Below are 27,731 nucleotides of genomic sequence, written 5' to 3' on the forward strand. Positions count from 1 at the left end.
GTATACCCTGTGATAGTATTCACAATATACTAACGGGATATTACTACAAATGTCAACATGTGTGTATACCTTGTGATATTATTTGTAATATCCTGGGAGGATGTTACTCCTAACGTCACGGGGTGTACACCCTGAGTTACGATTAGCAATATTCTAGGGGGATTTTACTTTTAAAATCACAGAGGGTGTCAACCGTGGGATCTTATTGGTAATATCCTAGGAAAATGTTACTCGCAATGTCACATGGGGTGTACACCTTGGGATATTATTTTGAATATCCTAAAGGGATGCTATCTTAATGTCATAGGGTGTGTACACCCCTTGAAATTATTCATAATATCCTAAGGAGATAGTACTTTAAAAATCACAGTGGGTGTGAACACATGGTGTACAGCCTGTGATATTACTCACAATATCTGAGGGAGGGATAACTTTTAATATCACAGTGGGTGTACACACTGTGATATTATTAATCATATCATGGAAGTATATTATTCCTATTGTCACAGGGCTTTAACATCCTGTGAAATTATTTGTAGTAATCCAGGGTGATGATTACCCTAAAGTCGCAGGGTGTGTACACCCTGTGATATTATTCGTAATATTCTAGGGGGATGTTACTCCTCATGTCACAAATCTGTGCACGCTGTGATATTATTCCCAATCTACTAGCTGGTTATAGTTACTAATGTCACAGTGCATGTACACCTTGTGATATTATTCCTAATATCCTAAGGGGATGTGACTCCTATTGTCACAGGGGGTGTGCTTTCTGTGCTATGATTCCTAGTATCCCAGGTGGATGTTACTCCTACCATACAAATTGTGTACACGTTGTTATATTATTCCTAATATCCTAGAGTGATGTTACTCCTCATGTCACGGGGGTGTCCACCCTGCGATGGTATTCTTCACATTCTAGAAAGATGTTTACTCCTAATGTCACAGAGGGTATACAATCTGTGAAGTTATTTATAATTGTTTCAGGGGATGTTACTCCTAATGTCACACGTGGTGTACAATCCGTGATATTATTTGTAAAGTTTTTTCAGATATGTTACTCCTAATATCACAGGGGCTGTACACCCTGTCATACTATTCGTAATATCCTAAAGAAATGTTACCACCAGTGTCACAGGTGGTGTATACCGTGGGGTATTATTCCCAATATTGTAGGGTGATGTTACTCCTAATGTCACAGAAGGTCTTCACACTCTGATAATATTCGTAATACCCTAAAGGGATGTTACTACTGATGTCACAATGCAGGTACACAATCTGATATTATTTCTTATATCCTCGGGCGATGTTACTTCTAATGTCACAGGGGGTGTAAATTTTTGGAAATTATTCATAATATTTTAGAAAGATGCTACTCCTAATGTCACAGAGGGTGACATGGGGGTGACCACCATGTACATCACTGAGGCCACTGCACCCTGTCTCAGGGAAGATGACACATCTGAACTGAGGTAGCTTCCAACGCCTGTTCCATAAAATCAGCAAACAATTGACAGGTAAGACCCACAGGTGGAGAAGACCTTATACTTCCCACCTGATGATGAAACCCTCAGAATGGAGGAAACAATTTTAGAGTAAGAGAAAAGGGTCCCCAAGATGGGAGGAAAACCAAATATGGCAGCAGGGAAATGCATGATTATGTTATTGGTGAAGGTGTCACAACATGCAAGATGGGGGAGTTGAGAAGGGTCACAGAAGAAATTAGGAATTTCCACATCCTTGAAGCAGGTCATTCATAAGGCAATCAAGTTGTGCAGCTGGGCTTCTAAAAGACCGAGAAAAAAAAAAAAAAGACAACAAAAGTAGGAAGCCACAGAAACACGGGTTCATGGTGGCTGAATGATATAGAGGGTGACAGATGGCTACAAACCAGTCATAGGCTATCACACTCAGGAGCATGTCTCTCTTCCATGCCTCCAAAAATGGCAAAGAGAGACATGTGAGTCAGACGGCCTACATAGGAGATGACTCTGCTGTGAGATTGGATGTCCACAACCATCTTGGGGACGGTGGTGGAGGTGAAACCGATGTCAGGCAAGGACAGATTGGAGAGGAAGAAGTACACGGGGGTGTGGAGGTGGGACTCAGGGCTGACAGCCAGGAGGATGAGCGGTTTCCCCAGCACCATGACCAGGCACATGGACAGGAACAGCCCAGCGACGACCAGCTGCAGTTCTGGATCCTCTGAGGTTCTAGGAGGAGGAATAGAGAGAATCTGTTAGATTCTGTGGGTCTGTAGAGTTTGGACAGCTTTTGCCTAGAAAAGAGGGTTGAAAAATCGGAAACAACTAAACCAACACCCAGCATTGTGTCTGCATTTTGGATAGAAGCAATTCACAAGTAATGTTTTCAGATTTCAGAGCAATCCACACTCAGCAATATTTTGCAGTTCTGACAAACTCAATTGTCTTCTAATGCTTTCATCATTGATTTCTGTGTTATTCACTTCTTGCTATACACACCTGCCTTAGAGATACTAGATTCAAGAATGCTCCAAGAACCAGATCGTCATATAGAACAACAAATTCGTAATTGCTAGAAAATACAGCCTATCTTTTCCGAAGAAAAATATGTAATAAAACCATTCTCTTCACTTTAAGAAAATGGTTATCCTAATTAAAGGAAATTAAGAACTCAAATATTTTATTTGATTCGAATAGATTGATACAAATTCCCTTGATTTAGAACATTTGTAAACACTGTATAACAGCTGAGACCATGCCATCCAGAAATGAAATGAAAGTTGATAGTTCATAAGCAGAAAATAGTTCCACATGCCAGTTAGGTCCTAGTGATTTCATCATTGTGTTTTCGGACTTTTCTCCTTCGAGAGAGTAATTGCTTAATCACATCGGTGGGTCTTGTTTTAAAATTCATGGAAGCTCTAACTCCTGTCCTTAGCTTCGGTGGACTTAGAGTTTTCATCAGAAAGTTTGGCCGGACGCGGTGGCTCACGCCTCTAATCCCAGCACTTTGGGGGGCGGAGGAGGGCGGATCACGGGGTCAGGAGATCAAAACCATCCTGGCCAACATGGTGAAACCCTGCTTCTACTAAAAATACAAAAACTTTGCCCGGTATGGCGGCGCGCGCCTATAGTCCCAGCTACTCGGGAGGCTGAGGCAGGAGAATGGCTTGAACCTGGGAGGCAGAGGCTACAGTGAGCCGAAATCACACCACTGCACGCCAGCCTGGGCAACGAGAGCAAAACTCTGTCTCAAAAAACAAAAAACCAAAAACACACGCTCTGTGACACTGACGTCACACTGATGACAGCCAATTTTTGTGAACCAAGGAAGTGTCAATGCAATAATTCACATAGGTGTTTCCTTTTGCTGTCTCCTATGTGCCAAGCAAGATATAGGCTCTGGGGAATCAGAAACAAAAGAGAATCACTTGTTCCTCTCACAGTACTCAGTCCTTACTGAGAGAAGGAAAAAACAAAATGTCCTGTCTGGAATGCAGGGAAACCAGAACTTCAGGTCAGGGGATATTTCTGTTGAACCGTGTGGAGTTTAAGCTTAAAATATTAACGAATGTATCTAAAATTCACTTTGCCTTTACTTTACGCGTCCATCACATAGAGATCACGCAGCGGGCACCCACGATCGGTTTAATCGTCGCTCACTTCCATTGGATCAACTAGAAATCAACTCAGATGAGAGTGCTGAATCTCAGAGGATGGACGTCTCACCCTTTGCCATACAGATAAGTAGAAAGGGTGGTATTGAAAATTAATGGCCAGACTCTAAGTCCCGGGCAATATACTTGATGGTCTCCCAACACTCAAAATGTTTGGGTTCTCTTTTGTTTTTGTTTTTTATTTTGAGACGGAGTCGTTCTGTTGCCCAGGCTGGAGTGCAGTGGAGTGAGCTCGGCTCACTGCAACCTCCGCATCCCAGGTTCAAGCTATTCTCTTGCCTCAGCCTGCCGGGTAGCTGAGATGACAGAGGCCCGCCACTACGCCTGGCTAATATTTTTCTCTTTTTAGGAGAGAAGGGGTTTCACCATGTTGGCCAGGCTGGTCTCGAATACCTGACCTTGTGATTCGCCTGCCTCAGCCTCCCAAAGTGCTGGGATTACAGGCGTGAGCCACCACGCCCAGCTTCCAAAAGTTTTCAACAGAGCTCAGAGGTCTTAACCACAGGCACATCGGAGGAGCATTTTTGAAACACTTTCCAGCTTCCTCAATAAGAATGGAAGCCAAACCCCGAAATGATGAGTCCTTTGAGGAAGTCGAGAGCTGTACGGAAAGCCAGGAACAGGGGCAAGGGAGAGATGCGTCCTGAATGATCCTGTGCCAATTCTTTCTGGAATCCTCGATGTGATCTCAGCTGCCCTTTCCATTCTTGACACAGTGATTGTGGCACCCACTGGTCTAGCTGTGGTCTACAAGGAACCCCCAAAGGGAAGGGCACAGTGAGCAGGGGCATCGGCCTGAGTGATGAGGATTTGAGAGGGCAGGTTGATTGCAGGGAGAGGACTGGCCAAATGCCATGTGTCTGGACTTAGACTGCCTGGTTCAAATTGGGCTTCACCCTTTTTGACTTCATGATCTGGTACAAGTTCTATGAAAATGTGGTGCTCCTTTTCTAGTCTGTAAAATCATCATGAAATGTGCACTAATAACTGGGAGACTACGCAGATGAAATGAAACAAGCTGCATAGAACACAGAGCTCAGAGCCTGGCCTTTAGGAAGCCCTCAGGAAGGGTTCATGATGCCATGGTGTCTGTCATCATCCTCTTTATCCTCATCATCACCTTCATCATCTTTTTGTTCTTCTGAGGGAACAGTTTAGAGGGACTCATTCCCTGCTATCATGGGTGAGATGTCTATGAAAAGGACAACAAGTGGGGGAGGGAAGCAAAATTTTGAAGAAGATTCCTGAGAGAGACCCCCCACCACAACTAAGAACAGGAACTCCACAGTCTGCTGAGCTGACAGTTTGCACATTGGTCTCCTCTCGTCTGCCCACCGCACTGTCCTGTTTGTCCTGAGGATGAGGAAACAAACAAGGTTCCCGACCGTCCCTCAGCACTCACTGAACTGCCCTTCCCCTCTGCTAGGCCATGACCACTGAGAACAGGTCCACTGTTCTCCCTGCATGGTGCACATTGGAGGCTCAGACTCCATCCACAAGGCTGGCCAGAAGACAGGATGAGACATGAGCCTCCCGATACAGGTGACGGTTGTGGAGCCCACAGGACTGCAACCTCACACTGCAGGGCTGGAGGCACAGACTGAGTATTTACTATTCTATGGCCTGGGGGGCTCAAGGCACAGAGCCCCGCATTAGCCAGAGTCACCCAAGTTCCCCAAGCTCTAAGGATTTCCTCATGATCATGCAAGAAGAAGAAGAGAAAAGCGAGTGTCCATAGGAGCTTTGGGGCTCTTCCTCTAATCAGGAGAGAGCTTGTGTGTATTATTCGCTTCTTTCTTTTCTTTTACAAGATCCAAGTGCTTTAATTTTCATCTTTTATTATGGGAAAATATACCACGTATAAATGTTAAAAATTATAAATATAGATTATTTCATATAGAATGGCCAGTATAAACATTTACAATTTCCACTGTTTTTCAGTTTATAGTTTAATCACATTAGATACATTTGCATTGTTTAGCAACCAACACCGCCATCATCTCCAGAACAGTTTTATCGTTGAAAATGGAAATTGCACCCATTAAACAAACTCTCCATTCCTCTCTCTCTCGCCCACCCCTGGGGGCCACCATTCTAGTTTGCAACTCTATAACTTTAACTACTCTAGACACGTGATATAAGTGGAATCATACCGTGTTTAATTTTTTTGGTTTGTTTGTTTTGGAGACAGAGTCTTTCTCTGTTGCCCAGGCTGGAGTGCAGTGGCGTGGTCTGGGCTGACTGCAACCTCCACATCGTGGGTTCAAGTGATTCTTGTGTCTCAGTCTCCCGAGTAGCTGGGATTACAGGCGTGCGCCACCACGCCCAGCTAATTTTTGTATTTTTAATAGAGACAAGCTTTCACCATATTGGGCAGGCTGGTCTTGAACTCCTGACCTTAAGTGATCCGCCTGCCTCAGCCTCCCAAAGTGCTGGGGTTACAGGTGCGAGCCACTGAGCCTGAGCGTGTTCATCCTTTTGGGATTTCTTTATTTCACTGATGAGAATGTCTTCAAGGTTCATCCGTGTTGCATCCTGTGTCAGAAGTGCCTGTCTGGGTGTTTGGGTGTTTTTTTTTTTTTTTGGTTTTGTTTTGTTGTGTGTTTACATGGAGTCTCACTCTGTCGCACAGGCTGGAATGCAGTGGCACAATCTGGGCTCATTGCAACCTCCACCTCCCGGGTTCCAGCGATTGTTGTGCCTCAGCCTCCCGAGTAACTGTGACTATAGGCACAGGCCACCACGCTCGTCTCATTTTTTGCATTTTCAGTAGAGACAGGGTTTCACCAAGATGGCCAGGCTGGTCTTGAATTCCTGACCTCAGGTGACCTGCCCATCTCGGTCTTCCAAGATGCTGGGATTCCAGGCATGAGCCACCGCACCGGCCAGAAGTGCCTGCCTTTTGAAGGCTGAATAGTCTTCCATTGTATGAAGGAACTGCAGTGTGCTTTTTCATTCATCAGTCCACGAACCCTTGGGTTGCCTCCACATTTTGGCTCTTGTGAATAATGCTGCTATGAATTTGGGTGTACAAATCTCTCTTCCACTCCTGGCTTCTAATTCTTTTTGGCAGGTACCCACAAGTGCAACAGCGGGAACATCTGATAATCCTGTTTCTACTTTTTCCGGTACATACCATACTATTTTCCCTGTTCCTTCATGGTTTCACATTCCCTCCAATCAGATTCGAGCATTCCTACTTTCCTCTAGTCTCACCAATGCTTGTTTGTTTATCATATCCATCCTAATGTGTGGTATCACATTCTTGGTTTGATTTGCGCTTCCCTATGATGAGTGATTTTGAACATCATTTTAGATGCCTATTGGCCATTGCTATATCTTCTTAATGACGCGTCTACTCGAGTCTTCTGACCATTGTTAATGGGATGCTTTGGGTTTCTTGTTGTTCAGTTCTAGCTGTTCTTTTTATATGATGCATATCAGCCTCTTTTCAGAGATATGATTTGCAAATATTTTTCCTAATCCATGGGTTATTTTTTCACTCAGTTCACAGTGTTTGCTGATGCACAGAAGTGTCTGTCATTTAGATGTAATCCAAGGAATCTAATTTTCTTTTGTTGCCAATGCTTTTGGTGTCATATCCCAGAAAACATTGCCCAATCTGATGTCATGAAAGTGTGGCCAATATTTTCTTTTAGGCATATTATACTTTCAGCACTTGGGGTTAGGTCTTTGACCCAGTTTGTGTTAATTTTTGCACCTGGTGTGACATAGGGTCCACCTTCATTCTTCTGCATGTGGAAATCAAGTTTCTCCAACACCATTTCTTGAAAAGGCTGCTTTTCCACCAATGAGCTTTCCTAGCATTCACGTTAAAAATCATTTGAACATATAGGGGAGAAGTTATTTCTGGGCTCCAGAACAAACCAACAACAGACAACAGATAAGGATACAGCATGGGCCAGGCACGGTTGCTCATACCTGTAATCCAAGCACTTTGGGAGGCCGAGGTGGGCGGATCACCTGAGGTCAGGAGTTCAAGACCAGCCTGACAGACAGGAAGAAACCCCCATCTCTACTACAAATACAACATTAGCTTAGCATGCTGGGGCATGCCTGTAATCCCAGCTGCTCGGGAGATGGAGGCAGGAGAATCACTTGAACCCAGGAGGCAGAGGTTGCGGTGAGCCAAGATGGCACCATGACACTCCAGCCTGGGCAACAAAAGTGAAACTCTGTCTCAAAACAAAAAGCCAAAAACAGAAAATCCAGCACGATTTCGAGAGCAGAAAGAGAGTAGCTGAAAAACCAGCATAATGAGAAAATGGGGAAGCTTCTTACCAAAGCATCTGGAAATATGCAAGCAATTCCTGTGAACTAAAATTTTCATACTGTACTATCAAACACTAGAACTCACTTATTCCATCTTTCTGTATTTTGGGACCCAATTATCCACTTGTCTTCATTCCCTGTCCCACCCCTTTTCTTCCTAGCATCTGCTAACCCCCTTTATACTCTCCACCTTCCTGAGATTCCTTTTGTGTGTAGGTGTGTGATGGAGTCTCTTTCTGTTGCCCAGGTTGGAGTATACAGGTACAATCCGGGTTCACTGCAAGCTCTGCCTCCCCAGTTCAAGCGCTTCTTGGGCCCCAGCCCTCCGAGCAGCTGAGACTACAGGCACGCGTCACCACGCCTGGCTAATTGTTTGTGTTTTCAGTAGAGACGGGGGTTTCACCATGTTGGCCAGGCGGGTCTCGAACTCCTGGCCTCAAGTGATCCGTACGACTCGGCCTCCCACAGTGCTGGGATTACAGGCCTGAGCCACCACACTTGGCCAAGATTTTCTTTTTTGTTCCTACATAGAAGTGAGGACATGAAATAGTTGTCATTCTGTGCCTGGCTTATTTCACTTCATATACAGACCTGCAATCTCATCCATTTTGTCTGCAGTGGAGAGAATTTTATTTATTCCTTTTTAGGCTGAATAATACTTCATTGTGTGTGTATACCACAGTTTCTCAATTGAAACAAATTTCTAAAAAACAAATATTTTTAACATGTCTCGGAATGTGAACCTTCAGGGATACTGTGCCCATTTTATTCTTTTCTATTTCCCATCTTATGTATATGCAAGTGTATAACAAAGCAGCAATCAATGTGTGTATAAATCTGTAATTTCAACAAATGTAAAATGAAAATGCTAAGTGGTGGCTGGGCGCGTTGGCTCCCGCCTGTAATCCCAGCACTTTGGGAGGCGGAAGCTGACGGATCACCTGAGATCGGGAGTTCAAGACCAGCCTAACCAATATGGAGAACCACTGTCTGTACTAAAAATACCAAAAAAAAAAAAAAAAAAAAAAAAATTAGCCAGGCATGGTAGCGCATGCCTGTAATCCCAGCTACTTGGAAGGCTGAGACAGGAGAATCGCTTGAATACAGGAGGCAGAGATTGCAGTGAGCCGAGATCGTGCCATTGCACTCCAGCCTGGGCAACAAGAGTGAAACTCTGCCTCAAAAAGAAAAAAAAAAAAAAGAAAGAAAAAGAAAAAAATAGAAAATGCGAAATGGTAAGAAACAACAGCATAATAAACATTGGTACGGTGTTGATGGACAATGCATTTGAAGACAATATTTGAAGAAATCATATTACAATTAACTTCTGTTCTTACTCATTGGAGCTTGATGCCTCTAAAAACTTCGTCATTGCAACCCCCTCTGGTGCTTAAAAAAAAAAAAAAAAATCCACACACTCACACAGGTGCAGAGAAATCAGAATCTCAGGTATTGAGACCCAGGCCTCATCATGTGTAAGCTCCCCAGGTGATTTGACTCAAAGCCAAGATTGAGGAACGGCGACATGGATCTCTACACAGAACCTGCCTAAATAGATTCTCTAGAAGCAGTTTATAAATAAATTCCACATGAACTGTGGAAGAGGATATGAATTTGATGTACAGTATGTCCTCACTTAACATCTTTGAAAGTCTCTTGGAAACTTCACCTTGAGGCAAAATTAGGAATAGTGAAACCACTTATTCCTCTCCAACATTATAACTACACAACTTTGAAGAACCAGTGGTGTTGGAGGACCTCCTGTACATTGTTTCCATAAAGTCAATTTTCAAGGAATTCCAAAATGAAGTGAGGACTTCACGTATATAAAAAGATGGTTGTGATTCCACCTGGATGACAGTGTTATTGCTCAGAAACCAAAGGAGGCCGCCTAGGTATAGACGATTCAGTCATGAGGTTTAAGCTAAACAAAGGATCCCAGAATCCTCACCCATTCCAGTTAAAGACATAAAGAAGAAAACAATATTCACATAGGAAATGCGGAAAGGAATAAAAGCCATCAAGCCACAAAAATAACGTGACTAAGGGGCAGGATTTGCAGATGTAGAGATTTAATGTGGTTGCTCTTTCTCACCCACACAAGAAAAAGGATGGAACAGATCATGAGATTCCACTGTTCTGCTGAGCAGCCTCCGCAGGGCACTTTGTATGTCCCTGTTTCTCAGGCTGTACATGAAAAGGTTCAGCATGGGGGTGACCACAGCGTACATCACTGACACCACCACACCATTCCTGGGGGGTGGTGACACAGCTGAAATCAGGTACATGCCAATGGCTGTTCCCTAAAACCAGCAAACAACTGCTAGGTGAGAGCCACAGTTGAAGAAGGCTTTATACTTCTCATCTGATGATGAAATCCTTAGAATGGAGGGGCCAATTTTATAGTAAGACAAAAGGATCCCTGAAATGGGAAGAAAACCAAACATAGTACTATCGAAATATATGAATACGCTATTGATGACGCTGTCAGAACAGGCAAGTTTGAGAAGTTGAGAGGGGTCACAGACAAAATGAGAGATTTCCACAGTCTTGATTATGGTGAATTGTAACACAATCCAACTGTGCAGCTGGGAATCCAACAGGCTGAGGAAAAAGGACACCAAAACACAGAAGACACAGAGGTGAGGATTCACGATGACTGGGTAGTGCAGAGGGCGACAGATGGCTACAAAGCAGTCATAGGCCATCACAGTCAGGAGCATGCCTTCTATACATGCAAAACGGACCAAGAAAGATATCTGTGTCAGGCAGCCCGCATGAGAGATGACTCTGCTATGCGACTGCATGTCCACAATCATCTTGGGAACCGTGGCCGAGGTGAAACCCATGTCAGCCCAGCACAGGTTGGAGAGGAAGAAGCACACGGTAGTGTGGAGGGGGGAGTCAGAGCTGACAGCCAGGATGCTGAGCAGGTTCCTCAGCACCATGACCAGATACATGGACAGGGACAGGGACAGCAAAGCGAGGACTGGCTGCAGTTCTGGATCCTTTGAGAGTCCCAAGAGGAGGAATTCTCAGACACCTGTGAGATTCCGTGGCTCTGTGTGTCTTGGACACCTTGAGAAGGAAAGAGGATTGGAAAAATAAAAGTTAAAAATCAGCCCTTAATGCTAGATGCGAGCAATTCACAAGGAACATCTTCACACTTGCGGACCATACACCACCAGCAATGTTTCTCAGTTGTGACAATTCCAAAAATCTCAGAATTATTACGTGATTTACTTTTTAGCTATAAGAGGCTTCCTGTACATACTACTTTAGAGAATATCCACTGAAGAACATTATAAGACTAAAACTTCATATATAACAAATCCGTGATCTCAGTAAAATACGGCCTCCTTTTTTCAGAAAAAATACAATGCAATGACAATGTCCTTCTCTCTTTAAGAAAAATATCTCAGTCTAATTGAAAGAAATTAAGAAGCCATGAAATACACTCTATTTTATTCTGACACCGTGCTACAACTTCCCTTGATGTAGAATATGTAAAAGGACGACACAAGAGCTAGGACCCCATTATATGAAAATGAAATCGAACCTTATAGTTCTCAATCGGAAGACCTTTTCACATGCCTGTTACTTTTCATATTTATTATCATCCTTCGGCTTTCTGACATCATTTCTTCATAAAAGTACATGCACATTGAAAGATGGGAGCTGTGTTTCCAAATGAACAGACTCTATAACTCCTGGCCCAGCACCATGGCTCACACCTGTAATCCCAGCACTTTGGGCGGCCGAGGCTGATGGATCACCTGAGGTCAGGAGTTCCAGACCAGCCTGGCCAACGTGGTGAAACCCCGTCTCCAGTGAAAATAAAAAAATATTAGCCTGGTGTGGTGGCGGGTAACCCTAGCTACTGGGGAGGCTGAAGCAGGAGAATCCCTTAGAACCTGGAAGGCAGAGATTGGACACCCTGTGATAGGATTTTTGATATCCTAGGGAGATATTGCTCCTGACAGTAGAGTGGGCGTATACCCTGTGATATTATTTGTAATATCCTAGAAAGATATTGCTCCTAATATCATGGTGGCTCTACACCCTGTGATCTTAATTGTAATATCCTACAGAGATCTTACTCCTAATAATACAGTGGGTGTACACCCTGTGATATTATTCATAATATATTACAGAGATGCGACTCCTGACATCACAGTGAGTGTACACCATGTTGGTACACCCGGTGATCTTATTTGTAACAACTTAGAAAAATATTACAGCTAATATCAAAGTGGGTGTACACCCTGCCATGTTATTTGTTATCTACTAGGTAGATATTACTCCTAATATCACCTAGGGAGATACGATTCCTAATATTACAGTGCGTGTACACCCTGTGATAGTATTTGTAATATCCTAGGGAAATATCCTTGTATACCCTGTGATATTGTTTGGGACATTTGAGGGAGCTATTTCTCTTAAAGTCAGAGTGGGTGTACACCCTGCAATATTCTTCCTAATATCACAGTGGGTGTACACAGTGAGTGATATTTTTTTCTAATATCCAGCGGGGGAGAGGATGATATTGCTTCCAATATCACAGAAGTTGTACACCCCCCCTGTGATATTGCTCCTAATATCCAGGGAAGGAGAGGATGACATTATTCGCAATATCACTGGGGGTGTACCACCTCCCGCCGGGATATTGTTCTTAATATCCAGAGGTGGAGAGAATGATGTTACTCCCAATATCACAGGGGGTGTACACCACCCCTGTTTGTAAACACCCCCTGTGATATTGTTCCAAATGGCCTGTGAAAGAGTAAACATGACTCCCATTATCGCGGCGGGTGTTCAGCCCTGATGATATTGTTTTCTAACATCCAGGGAAGGAGAGTGTGCTATTACTCCCAACATCGCGGGGGTTGTACACCCTTTTGTGTTTTTGTGCCCAATATCCAGGAAAATAGAGGATGGTATTACTCCCAATATCGAAGTAATTGTACAGCACCCCTGTGATATTCTTCCTAATATCCAGAAAGGAAAAGAATTATATTACTCCCAACAGCATAGGAAACGTATAACCGCGCTGTGGTATCTTTCCCCGTATCCAGGTGGGGAGAGGATCCTATTACTTCCAATGTCGCAGGGTGTGTACACCCCCTCTGTGATCTCGTTGCTAACATCCAGGTTTGGGGAGGACGACATTACTCCCAATATCGCAGGGGGAGTACACACCCCCATGACCTTGTTAGTCATTTCCTGGGTGGAGAGGATAATCTTACTCCCAATATTGCAGAAGGTGTACACACCCCTGTGAAAATCTTCCTATATTCAGAGGGAGAGAGGATGATATTACTCCCAGTACCGCAGAGGGTTTCCACAGCCCTGTGATACTCTTCCTAATATCCACAGGGAGAGAGGATGATATGACTCCCAATATCACAGGGGGTGTACACAACCCTGTGATATTGTTCCTAACATCCAGAGCGAAAGAGGATGATATGACTCTCAATATCGCAGAGGGTGTACACCCCTCCTGTAATATTGTTCTGAATACCCTGGGAGGGAGAGGATAAGGTTACGTTGAATATCGCAGGGAATGTACACCCTCCCCCTCTGATACCCTTCCTAATGTCCAGGGGAAGAGAGGAAAATTTTACTCCCAATATCACAGAGGCAGTACAGCCCACCTGTGATGTTGTTCCCAATATGCAAGGGGGCAGAGGATGATACTACTCTCAATATCGCAGGGCTGTTCACATCCCCAGTGACATTTTTCCTAATATCTAGGGGAGAGACAATTCTATGACAGCAAAGGTCGCAGGGTCTGTACATCCCTTCCTGATATTATTCCTAATATCCAGGGAGGAAGAGGATGATATCAAATATGAAAGGGGGTGTACACCCCCCACCCCTACGATATTGTTCTTAATAATCGTGAGGGGAGATGATGATATTACTCCAAATATCGCAGGGGTTGTTCATAACCCCCTGTGATATTGTTTCTGATATCCAATGGGGAGAAAATCATATTACTTCCAATATTGGTGGTGTATTGGTGTATACACCAAAATCAGGTGGTGTATACCCCACCTGAAATATGGCACCGAATATCCAAAGAGGGAGAGGATGGTATTCATACCAATATCGAAGTGTGTGTACACGCCCCTTGTGATATGGTTTTTAATATCCAGTGGGCGGGAGGATGATATTAGTCCCAACATCCCAGAGGGTGTACACTAGCCCTGTGATATTGTCCCTAACTTCCAGAGGGGAGAGGATGATATCACTCCCAATATCTCAGAAGTTGTACATCCCCCATGATATTGTTCGTCATATCCAGGGAGGCACAGGATGACATTCCACTGAATTTCGCGACAGGCGTACACGCACAGTGTAATATTGTTCCTAATATCCAAGAAGGGAGAGGATGATATTACTGCCAATAAAGCAGTGGGTGTACATTACCCCTGTGTTATTGTCTCTAATATCCGGGGCCGGGGGAGCAGAGGAGAGGATAATATTCCCTCAAATTTAGCAGGTGGTTTGACGCCCCTTGTGGTGTTGTTTCAAATATCCAGCGGGGAAGACAATAGTACTATTTTTGATCGTCCGATTCATCCGCTCCACCTTTCCGGAACTCTGAGGCCGGGAGACATCATGCAAATTCCATGTGATCCCCAATACCTTCGCCGTCTTCTGTATCAAGGCAGCCAAAAACGCAGGCCCGTTATCTGAGCCGATCCGTAACGGCAGTCGAAACCTAGGAATCACATCTCGAAGAAGCACAGGGGTTACCTCACAAGCTTTCTCAGTTCGTGTTGGATAGGCCTCCACCCACCCAGAGTAGGTATGCCGAAAAACTAGTACATACTTGTTACCTCCACACTTTGGCATCTCTGTGAAGCCTACCTGGAGATCTTCAAAGGGGGCTGCTCCATAAGCTCGTATGCCTGGCGGAACGGCTGGACTTTGCCTCACATCATGCTGTCGGCAGGTAACACACCGCTGCCTCACCGTTTTGGCAAGGGCTGACAAAGGCGAGATGTACAAATACCGGCCTAACAACTTTTCCAGTGACTCCTGACCTCGATGGGTGGTTTCTTGCACTGCCAGTATAACTGCAGCTCCTAGCAGCTGTGGCACAGCTACTCTCCCATCTGGTAACCGAATTCATCCTTCCTCCATCACTTGTCCTTCCCTCTACCTGGAGAAAGTCCTTTTCTTCTTTAGAAGAAGCAGGTCCAAGATCAGGTGCTTGAGGGAGCACTGATGCCTGGAAGGGGGCAGATGCTGCTTTCCAAGCCTCTGAGTCAGCATGCGAATTCCCCAAACCCAGCAAGGTGGAAGCTCACTGGTGTCCTCTGCAATGGGTAACTGCCACCTTGTGGGGTTTCCATACTGCTTCTAATCATTGCAAGATTTCTTGTGGATATTTTCTGTCTTTTTCCCCCAGAGTTCAATAGGCCTTTTTCTTTCTATCATGCTCCATGAACTTGAAGGGTCAAAAAGACATACGAGAATCAGTGGAAATGTTGAAAGTCTGACCCTCACTGAGTTCTAAGGCCCAAATGAAAGCAATGAGCTCAGCTTTCTGGGCTGAAGTGGCCTGGGGCAACGTTCTGGCTTCAAAAACAGTGTCCAGAGTTATCACTGCATACCCTGCACCTCTCTTTCCTTGGGGGTTGAAGAAGCTGCTCCCATCCACGTATAGTTCCCAGTCTCCTGATGCCCAAGCCTGGTCCTGGAGGTCAGGTCTGCTAGAGTCAATTGAGTCCAACACTTCTACACAATCAGGCTTGACAGGGCTCTCTGATACCGGCAGCAAGGTGGCGGGGTGTAGGCTGTTACAAACTTCAATGGTTATATGGGGATTTTTGCAGAGCAAAGTTTGGTACTTGGTGAGTCTGGCATTCGTTAGCCAATGATGTCCTTTAGTACTCATTAAAGTTACCACAGCTTGGGGGGCCTTTATGTTCAGGCTTTGCCCAAGAGTCAGCTTATTTGCTTCTTGTACTAGCAGGGCAGTTGCTGCCAAGGCCCTTAAACACTGGGGCCATCCTTTAGAAACCCTGTCTGGTTGTTTAGAGAGGTAGGCCACCAGCCTCGGCCAGGGCCCCACAGTTTGGGTTTAAAGTCCAGTTGCCATCTTTTCTCTCTCTGACACATATAATGAAAAAGGCTTTGTCAGATCGGGTAGCCCCAGGCCTGGGGCTGACATAAGTTTTTCCTTTAGGTCATGAAAGTCTTGCCATTGTAGGGATCCCCATTCAAAAGCTTCCCGGTCCCCCCCCCCTTTGTGACCTCACACAAAGGCTTGGCTAATACTGCAAAGTTTGGGATCCACAGTCTACAAAACCCCACAGCTCCTAAGAATTCTCTCACCTGCCTTCTGCTCTTAGGCTCTGCTAGATTGCAAATGACCTGCTTTCTTGCTAATCCCAGGCTGTGTTCCCCCTGTCAGATAGTAAATCCCCAGAATGTACCTGCTGTCAGCAGATCTGAGCTTTCTTCTTGGACACCTTATACCAACAGTCCTCCAGGTGCCAGTGTAGGGCATCCATTCCCTTGGCACACCCAACTGCCGTGGGGTGTCCCAGCAAAAGTTCATGAACCTACTGGAGCAACACGCAGCCAAGGTCTCTGGTGGGAAAATTCTGGAGGTCTTGAGACAATGTCTCCCCAAAGATGGTGGGGGAGTTCTTGAACCTTTGGGGAAGCCGGGTCCTAGTGTACGGAGTAGTGACACCTGACTCTGGATCTTCCCACTGAAAGGCAGACAGCTTCTGGCTCTCAGGGGCTAATCCAATACGAAAGAAAGTGTCTTTCCAGTCCAAACAGGTGAACCAGCTGTCCTTAGCTGGAAGTAACCCCAACAATGTGGACGGGTTAGGTACTGTTGGATGTAAAGTCAGTGTAGCTTGATGAAGCAAGCACAAATCCTGTACCAGCCTGTAGTCCTTGGTCCCTGGCTTGGGAACAGGCAGGATGGGAGTGTTCCATGGAGACTGACAAGGAACTCTAATTCCAAAAGTTCTTAGGTGCTTGAGATGGACCTGGATACCTTGAAGGGCTTCTCTGGGGACCCGGTCCTGTTTTTGCATAACCAGCTGGGCCCCAGGATTCACTTCTATGAATATGTGGGCTGGGTTGACTGCCAACCCTGGAGGGTTGTGTCCCACCCGTACTCTTGGCCACCACTTAGCCAGAGCTGGTCTTCACTCTTGGCAGGGCTCAGTTAAGAAAAGTCTCCATTCCTCCTCTCGGGGGACCATAAGGGTCATAATGGCTCCCGTTCCAGGTAACTTTAGCAGCAAAGAGCTGTGCTCTGTAAAAGAGATAGTGGCTCTCAGCTTGCTAAGCAAGTCTCTTCCCAACCAGCGCAAGGGACAGTCAGGCATGGACAAAAACTGCTGAATCACTTTATGTCCTCCTACAGCACAAGTCCGAGGCAAGCAGAAAGCTTGCTTTGCTGAAACCCCCGTGGCTCCGATGATGTCAATAGCCTTTTGGGATAAGGGGGCGACCGGGGTAGTTACTACCGAATGTTCAGCACCGGTATCTACAAGAAAATCAATGTCTCTACCCCCGACTGTCATTCTCACCAGAGGCTTTTTGGGGACACTTGAGCCCGGTCTCTCTCAGTCCAGAAACACTTCTGCCAGGTTGACCAGGGCCCCTTCCTCCTTGTCCAGGGCCTCCTGCTCTCAGTCACCTGGTTTTCTTTTTAGCTGAGGGCATTTGTTCTTCCACTGTCCTATTTCTTTACAATCAGCAAACTGGTTACGTTGCAAACTCTGACAGCCAAGCTGAGTTTCTTTCCCGGGGCCCCCCTTCCCTTGCCCTTTGTGGTGACCCCTCTGATTACTGCAGCTAACAAACAGGTTGGCATTTATCCGGGCCTGACGTTCATTCTCTTTGCCATTTTCCTTACGGCTTACTGCTTCCCTGTTTACAAACACCTGGTTAGCTATTTCTAATCATTGCGATGTATTCATCCCTGCAAGCCCAGCCTGTTTCTGCAGTTTTCTTCTAATGTCTTCTGCGCTTTGACTGACTAAAGCCATGTTAATCATGTGCTGATTTTCAGGGCTATTGGGATCAAAGGGAGTATACATACCATAGGCCTCACACAGTCTCTCCTAGAATTGTGCTGGACTTTCTTCTTTTCCCTGAATGACCTCAGAGAGCTTGTTAACGTTTGTGGCCTTCTGAGCTCCCCTCTGTAATCCTTCCAAGAGAGCTTCTCTGTCTTGGTTTAGCCTTTGCATATCCTCTCTTTCATGTGGGTCCCCCTGGGGGTCGGTTCCTGGTAACTGGGTCCTTCCATACTCTTGGGGGTTTTGATAATCAGCTGGTGCGTGTTCTGCTAGCCACTTAGTTGCTGCTTGGAGCACTCTCCACCTTTCATCTCTGTTAAAGAGGAACATGAGCAACTGGTGGCAATCAGCCCAGGTGGGGTTGTGGGTCCGGATATTAGTTTGGAGTAAATCAATTAGAGCTCGTGGCTTTTCAGTATAGGGCGGGGTATTATTTTTCCAGTTGAGAAGGTGGGCAGAGGTGAAGGGCTGGTTCCCAAAAACACGCCTCCCCACCAGATGACCATCCTCATCTATCCCTGTATACCACTGCTCTCTCAGGGGCATTTGGATCCCCGTTTTGGGTCTTAAATGAGCTGCCAAGGGAGGGGTTTCTCCCGAGTCCTCGCCTCCTCTCTTGTCTACTCTGGGTGGCCTGGGGATACGCTTGTCTTACAGAGGCGCAAGCACTGATGGCTCAAGAGTGGGGAGCCTCTTTTCCTGGTAAGGGGAGGACACCAATGGGATCTCTGGTGCCATCTCCTGCAATGGATCTTCTGATGCTGGGTGGAGCAGAACTTCAGGAGCTGATTTCTCTGGGTGGGTGGAGCGGGATCCTTCCTTAGCCATCTGTCCCTTTGGTACTAGTATTGCTGCTGCCTGCCCTCTTAGCCAGTGTGGGGGGTCTAGCACCAGCTGTCACCAAGTGTCTATGTATGCGAACTGGTCTAGGTATCCTTTACCAGTTACCTCGTGCCACACCTTAGAAACAAGGGACATGTCCAGGCTTCCTTCGTATGGCCAACCCACTTCTAATTGTGAGCAATCTATTTCCCACAAGGTTCTAGGTCCCCCTGGTAGTCTAGTGGTTAGGCTTTGCCGCTCTCAGTGCCGCTGCCTGGGTTGGATTCCCAGTCACGTGAACCAAGAGATGGAGCAGGAGGAGCTGCAGAATAAGCCCCTCAGACAGTGGATTGAAGAAGGAAGAGATTTTAAGCCCCTCAGACAGTGGATTGAAGAAGGAAGAGATTTTTTTATTCAGCCGGGAGTGTCGGCAGACTCTTGTCTTAAGAGCCCAACCCCCAAAGGAAGACAGGGTTCCTGGCCCGTTTAAGGGCTTACAACTCTAAGGGGTTCCACGTGAAAGAATCGTGATGGATTGAGAGCACATGCGCTTAGAGTGGGGGTGGTTAATCTTTTCACCTCAGGCCGGCTCATCAGTGCCACCGGCTGGTCTTGCCACCGACTTCATTCCTGTTGTTTTTCAACTTTTACTTCCTCCTTCTCTTCAGAGACAGGAGACAGCAGAGAAATGGCTTCTCTCCTCAGGTTGACAGGATGATATTACTCCCAATATCGCAGGGGGTGTACACAGCCCTGTGATATTGTTCCTAAAATCCGGAGCAAAAGAGGATGATATGACTCTCAATATCGCAGAGGGTGTACACCCCTCCTGTTATATTGTTCTTAATACCCTGGGAGGGAGAGCATAAGATTACATTGAATATCGCAGGGAATGTACACCCTCCCCCTCTGATACACTTCCTCACATCCAGGGGAAGAGAGGATAATTTTACTCCCAATATCGCAGAGGCAGTACACCCCCGTTGTGATATTGTTCCTAATATCCAAGGGAGGAGAGGATGACACTTCTCCTAATAAAGCTGTGGGTGTACATTACCCCCGTATTATTGTCTCTCATATCCGGGGGCGGAGGGGGGGGGCGGAGAGGATAACACTTGCTCAAATTTGTCAGGTGGTTTGACGCCCCTTGTGGTATTGTTTTTAATATCCAGTGGGGGAAGACAATAATACTGCTCTCAATATCACAAGAAATGCACATCCCCCTGTGATATTGCTACTAATATCCAGGGGTAGAGAGAATGGTGTTACTCCCAATATCGTCAAAGTGTCCACCCCCCCTTTGCTATTGTTCTTAATATATGGAAGGCAAGTATTATATGACTCCCAAGATGGAAGGGGGAATACAAGCACCGGTGATATTGTTCCCAGTATGCAGTGGAGGAGAGAATGATATTACCCCCAATATCGCAGGAGGTGTACACCCCTCTGTGATCTTGTTCATAAGGTTCAATGGAAAAGATGATCTTACTGGAAATATGGTAAATACACTGTGTGTCCACAGTGGCTGCTAACATGCAGGGAGGGACGGGGATTGAAATTACTCTGCGCATCAGCGGAGAGTGTCCACGCCCCTGCGATGTGGCTCCTAATATCCATGGGGAAAGGGGATAGATATGACTCCCCGCATCACTGGGAGTGTCCACCCCCCTGCGATGTGGCTCGTAATATCAGTGGTGGGGGGGGGGGTGATATTTCTCCCCGCATCGTGGGGGTTGCCCGCCCCGCTGCGATGTGTATCGTAATAGCAAGGGAAGAAGAGGGGGATGACATTACTCCCCGCATCGTGGAGGAGTCCATCACAGATCGGGATACTATCCACCCTCTGGCATATGGGGAGTACACCCCCTGTGATATTGGGAGGAATATCATACTCTTCCCCCCTGAATATTAGGAACAATATCATGAAGGGGGTGTTCACCCCCTGCCATATTGTGAGTCATGTCATTTTCTCTACCCCTGGACATTAGGAGCAATGTCACAGGGGTGGTGTACAACCCCTGCGAAATTGGGAGGTATATCTTCCTCTCCACCTTTGGATATCAGGGACAATAACACAGGGGAGGTCTACACGTTCTGGATTATTGGGATTAATACCGTCCTCTCCGCGCCCGGATATTAGCTACAAGATCACAGAAGGGATGCCCACCCGGTGCGTTATTTGGCGTAATGGCATCGTCTACCCCTGGCTGTTAGGAACATCACAGGGGGGGTGTACGTTTTCTGCGATACTGTGTGGAATGGCGCAATATTACTTATCGGAATTAATAATATCAATTATGAATTAATAATATCAATTAATAGTATCAATTATTAATTACTACTAATAATTATTAGTATTTATTGGTATTAATTATAATTATCAGTATTAATAACTGATAATATAATTTTTAAAATCAATGCCGATAATAATGATAATGAATATTAAATAGTTATACTAACAATAACAATAAATGATTGATATTAATGATTAATAACGCCTCATATTAATAACTGATACTGATCTTATTCATTAGAAAACAGTAATATTAGCTCCTAATAATATTAATATTAGTAACCTGAAAACTTTTTATTAGCAATTATTTCTAAATATTAATATTGGTAATTCATATTCATATGAATAATAAATGAGTAATAATGAATACTAACATTACGCCTAATACCTCAGTGGGTGTACACCCACCTGTGATATTGTTCCTAATGTCCAGGGAGGGAGAGAGCATGATATTCCGTTCAATATCACAGTAGGTGTACACCCACCTGGTGATATTTATCCGAATATAATCTCCAGGGGGTGGAGTATGACGTTACTCCCAGTATAGCAGTGGGTGTACATCCACCCAGTGATATTGCTCCTCATATTCACGGAAGAAGAGAATGCTATTACTCCCAGTATTGCAGGCAGTGTACACCCCTTCTGTGATATTGTTCCTAATATCTGGAAGGTGAGAGGGTGATATTACCAATATTAATGGGAGCCTCTAGGCACCCTGCAGAGGCAAGCAAAATCGTTTTTGGAGCAAGGTAGTGTCATCCTGGACCTGAAATGATTACTATAAATATATTTTTAGTGCAATGAGCAGCACACAATGAAAGGTAACCTGACACCAGAAGAAAATAAGGTACTGTGAGGAGAACCAGGAGAAAGAACAGGCAAGAGAATCAGATCTACAAATGCTTTGACTGCTGGAATAGTCAGAGAGGGACTCTCCCACTGACACACACAAAAATAAAACCCACCAAAAATATAATTAGCATGCTTAAGGAAATATAGAAGAAGCTAGGAAATATCTGCAGGAAACTTTCAAGAGCAATATAGCAGATTTTTTTTCCTTCTCTTTCAATGACTTTGAAACACAGCAGATTTTAAAAGGAAGCAAAAAGAACTTGTACAAATGAAAAATACAATAACAGAAAATTAAAAGTTCAGTAATGAATGGGCGTAACAGCAGATTGGAAGCAATTAAAGAGAGAATTAGTGAGTAGGAAATTATCCAGAAGAAATTAAGCAGAATGCGACATGAAGAAATGAGATAATGGAAAACAGAGAAGAAAGGATAAGATATATAGAAGACAGAATAAGTTTAGTTGAATCCCAGAAAAGAGAATAGAATAGAGGCAATACTTGAAGTGATAACAGTTAATTATTTTCTAGAATTGATAAAACGCCCAAATCCACAAATCAAATCTAATAGAATAAATCGTTACCTAAATAAATAAAACATACTTCCACACATCTTAATAAAACTGAAGAAAACCAAAGTCAAAGAAAAAAATCTTAAAGTAGCCAGACAAAAAAGGTAATAATATAATTCGGAAGGTAATCAAATTCTTTCTTTCTTTCTTTCTTTCTTTCTTTCTTTCTTTCTTTTTTTTTCTTTTTTTGAGACACAGTCTTGCTCTGTCACCCAGGGTGGAGTCAAATGGCACAATCTTGGTTCACTGTAGCCTCCACCTCCTGGGTTCCAGCGATTCTCCTTCCTCAGCCTCCCAAGTACCTGGGACTACAGGTGTGTACCACCATGCCCATCTTATATTTGTATTTTTAGTAGAGACGGAGTTTCACCATGTTGGCCAGGATGGCCTCCATCTCTTGACTTCGTGATCCACTTGGCTCAGCCTCCCAAAGTGCTGGGATTACGGGTGTGAGCCATTGTGCCCGCCTCTTTTGTAATTTTCTATTTGTCCTGACTGTTCTGTGTTTGTTTTTCTCTCCTTCTTACCATCACTTTTTAAATTTTTTATTTATTTATTTATTTTTGAGACAGGATCTCGCTCTGTTGCCTAAGGCTGTAGTGCAGTGGTATGATCACAGCTCACTACGGCCTCAACCTTTCAGGTTCAAGTGATTTTTCTGCCTCAGCCTCCATACTAGCTGGCATCACACATGTGCACTACCACCACACCCTACTCATTTTTAATTTTTATTTATTTATTTATTTAACTTTTTATTTTGAGCAGAGATGAGGTCTTGCTATGTTACCCAGGCTGGTCTTGATCTCCTGAGATAGAATGATCCTCCCACCTTGGCCTCCCAATATGTTGGGATTACACGCAAGCGCCACCACTCGCAGTCAATAGCACTCAATTTTACACTTTGATGAGAAGTTAACTCTGTATGTTTAATTGCTAGGGTAATCATGATAAAATAGCGCATATACTTTCCAAATTAGTAGAGGGGAAGAATGGAATGATAAAATTAAATAAAGTGATGAAGAGCCAGGTGTGGTGGCTCATGCCTGTAATCCCAGCAATTTGGGAGGCTGAGGCAGGTGGATTGCTTGAGCCCAGGAGTTTGAGATCAGCCTGGTCAACATGGTGAAACCGTCTCAACAAAAAATTTTAAAATTGGCTGGGTGTAGTGGCTTCCACCTGTAATTCTAGCTATGCAGGAGGCTGAGGCAGGAGAATTGCTTAAACACAGGAGGTTGAGGCCATAGTGAGCTGTGATCACGCCACTGTACTACAGCCTTAGGCAACAGAGCGAGATCCTGTCTCAAAAAAATAAATAAATAAAAAATTAAAAAAGTGATGGTAAGAAGACAGAGAAAAACAAACATAGAACAGTCAGGACAAACAGAAAATCACAAAAGAGGTGGGTGCAGTGGCTCATGCCTGTAATCCCAGCACTTTGGGAGGCTGAGGCCAGTGGATCACGAAGTCAAGAGATTGAGACCATCCTGGCCAACATGGTGAAACTCTGTCTTTACTAAAAACACAAATATAAGATGGGCATGGTGGCACACACCTCTAGTCCAAGCTACTTGGGAGGCTTAAGCAGGAGAATCGCTTGAACCTGGGAGGCAGAGGAGAGATCGCACCACTGCACTCCAGCCTGGTGACAGAGTGAGACTCCATCTCAAAAATAAATAAATAAATAAGTAATTAAATTAAAAAAAGAAAATTACAAAAGAAGTGGTAGGTTTAACTCAAATATGTCAGTAATGACATTAAATGTAAATGCACTAAGTGCTCTTCTTAATAGACAGATCTTAAGACCATATAAGGTAACTCCACCTGGAGCATAGAGAGGAAACTCACCTCCCTCACGTCCACCAGGAGCCATGGCAGGGCCAGCAGCTTGGGTGACCTGCTTCCTGGTCCTGTGTTCTGTCAACTCTGCCCGATTCAATTCAACCCAGCCCGTTTATGTTGAACAGCCTGTGCTGGTGAGGCGGGGGACAATTTCGGAACATACAAATATATTAAACAAGGTTTCTATCCTGAAGGCATTTTCCCAAGTGAGGAGAAAGTATGCTGTAGCATGAATTCTCGGGATACATATTCCTCTAACGGCCTATGGACACATCATATCTTCACGGGGTGCTGAAAACAGCTCAGTCGTGGAGACCCTAACCCAGTGGCACTAGAGGAATTAAAGACACACACACAGAAATATAGTGTGGAGTGGGAAATCAGGGGTCTCACAGCCTTCAGAGCTGAGAGCCTGGAACAGAGATTTACCCATGTATTTATTGACAGCAAGCCAGTGATAAGCATTGTTTCTATAGACTATACATTAACTAAAAGTATTCCTTATGGAAAATAAAGGGATGGGCAAAAGTAAAGCGATGGGTCTGGCTCGTTATCTGCAGCACGAACATGTCCTTAAGGCACAGATCCCTTATGCTATTGTTTGTGGTTTAAGAACGCCTTTAAGCTGTTTTCCACCCTGGGTGGGCCAGGTGTTCCTTGCCCTCATTCTGGTAAACCCACAACCTTCCAGCGTGGGTGCGATGGCCATCACGAACATGTCACAGTGCTGCAGAGATTTTGTTTATGGCCAGTCTTAGGGCAGTTCATGGCCAGATTTTGAGGCCTGTTCCCGAACAACGGGGGCTGAGTTGGGGGTGGTGATGTTTTGGGGCTGTGTCCAAGAATGGCTCTGCCTGTGCCTGGCTGTCCACCGCGTTGGACACATGCAGGCAGTGGGCAGGGCTGGAGTAGGTGCTTTTCTGAATGGAAATTCATCAATGCGCTTGTGTCTGCTGTGGTTATCAGTGTTGCTATTTCAGTAAGTAATGGTAAAGCCTTCACCCGGCTCATGCCAGATGCGGAGGGTGGGGGCACGGGCCTGTGATACGGCTGGGGTCCTCTGTCGTCAGAAAACATGAGCTCATGCCAAGGTTTCCGCAGGTCACCGAGATAGCACCGGCTCTCTGGAGACAGGCGTGACCCCCAGGTCGGCTCCTTGTCATTGAACTAAGTGGGCTCAGTGTCAGCTTGAACGTTAGTGGTGATAAGGGCCGGATAATGGTAGCCAAACTCCCACGGCCTCTTTAGGCCTCCCCCGGGGCCCTGAGGCCAGCAAGAGGGCAGGTCAGGGAGGGGCCAGGAGGAGGAGCAGGCAGGGAGGCTGCTGGTGCCTTTGGCTCAGCCAGTGGGGCTCTCAGCCCTCTGGAGTGTGCCCTAGGGACCAGTTTGTCCATGCCCCTGCCTCCAGGCCAGTCACTAGGACCAACAGATGTCCCAAGGAAGACACCGGCCATGACTGCATCCTGGAACCATATCAAACTGGCAGCACTTACTTCTCTGGACTTGTTTTTGTTTCACCAAATTTGCTGGATCTGTTGGCAAATTTGAGTGAGTGGGGAAGTTGTGGATGTGTGTTCAGGCTCTGCCGTGGACCTGGGGGCCAGGGTTAATCTGCTGGCGGTTTCAGGTGGGAAAGACCAGAGCTTGATCACAGCACACACAGCACCTGGGGATATTTCTCAGCCTCTGCGCTCCCTGGTCCTGAGTCTGTCACCTGTGAGGTCAAGCTTCCTAAGCCTTCCTGGGCCTGAAAGTAAGCCACACCACTTCCAAAATAATGACACCTGTGTGCAACCCAGATGGGAGCATGGTCCTGGCCGTGTGTCTGCATCTCTGGGCTGCTCCCCAGCACACAGGGGAGGGCAGGAGGTGGGTTTTATGCTGGGAGGGCCTCAGGTGGCCTCCTGGGTCAGCAGCATGCATGCTGCCCTGTCCGTCTCATGCCCCTCTATTGCTGGTCCAGGACTGAACCTTTTCTTTCTCTGCCCAGAGCAGCCTCCAGGGAGCCATTGTCAATGGACAAGAGGCGGCATGTGACATGGGATTATTTGCCACCCCTGAATCAGTCCAACTCTCCCATTCTCAGAGGAGGGCACTGAGGCAGGGAGGGGCCTGGCCAGCCCAAGCCCTGTCTGCTGCTCGGCTGAGCAAGAGGGACATGAACGCAGCTCTTTGTCCTCTGCCCTGTGCTTGCATTCTCTTGAGCTTCCTCTCTAGGTAAAGAAATCATCCTTTTTGTTAATTTTTTTAATTTTATTTTTAAATTTTTATTTATGTATTTTGAGACCAGGTTATGAGACTGGCTAATTTTTGTGTTTTTGCTGGAGATGTGGGTCTTGCTATGTTGCCCAGGCTGATCTCGAACTCTTGGCCTCAAGTGATCCACCTGCCTCATCCTCCCAAAGTGCTGGGATTACAGGCGTGAGCCACCACACCCAGTCACAACTGAAATCATTCGAGGTGTCATTGTTTCCGATGTTACTTTACGTTTTGAAAAATAAAGCTACTGCATTTTGCAGGTGAACAGTCTCAGACTGCAAAGCGAGTCAGTACTACCACAGAGGGAATCCCAAACTCGCTGCTGAGAACAGAACAGCTGTGCCCTCGCCGACTGGGACCCGAGTGACATCTACTGGAGCAAGCAGGGGCTGCACGTGAGCAGGCAGCCATTCAGTCACTCCCCGTCATTCCAACACAATCGAATTTATGTAGAAAATTTACGTGCATCATAGGCTATTTATGAATATATGCACACGTAGAAAGAGGAAAAATATGCTTGGAAATGGTAAACATAACTTCAAGATAGTAGTTACCTTTGGGTTGGGTAGGGGTGAAGGAGTGGTAAGGGTTTTAGTTTTATCTTTATCCATTTCTTTTTTCACTTATTTATTTGTAGAGATGGGAGTCTCACTGTGTGGCCCAGGGTAGTCCTGGTCTCAAGCAATCCTCCCACCTTGGCTTCCCGAAATGGTTGGATTACAGGCGTGAGACACCATGCCTGGACACAATTTGGTTTCTCTTTCAAAAGATCCGATACCAGTGTGCCAAAGTATTGACATCTATTAAATCTTTCAGGTGGTCCTACTGAGGTCTGTTTTTCTGTGCTTATCTCTAAGTTTAAAATCGTTCATAATAAACATATAGTTTATATTAATAGTAATAATATACAGTATATATTATACTATATATTTATTATATTGTATACATTTTATATTCATTATATATTGTATACTTACATTTATGGAAGGAAAATAAAAAATAAAAATGGAAAATTTGTTGTCCAGATTCTTGGTCCCAATGGTAGCAGGGCAGTTTAATAGCAAAAGTTCTTAATACTT

The 27,731-nt window shown here is 45.2% G+C and overlaps 2 pseudogenes; both read right to left on the reverse strand.

The window, feature by feature from the left end:
• Positions 1-1,287: 1,287 nt before the first annotated feature.
• LOC129393031 (olfactory receptor 7E24-like) lies at positions 1,288-27,623 on the reverse strand (annotated as a pseudogene).
• LOC129398576 (olfactory receptor 7E24-like) lies at positions 8,665-13,905 on the reverse strand (annotated as a pseudogene).
• Positions 27,624-27,731: the final 108 nt, after the last annotated feature.

Source organism: Pan paniscus, chromosome 7 (assembly GCF_029289425.2).
Source record: "Pan paniscus chromosome 7, NHGRI_mPanPan1-v2.0_pri, whole genome shotgun sequence".
NCBI lineage: Eukaryota > Metazoa > Chordata > Mammalia > Primates > Hominidae > Pan > Pan paniscus.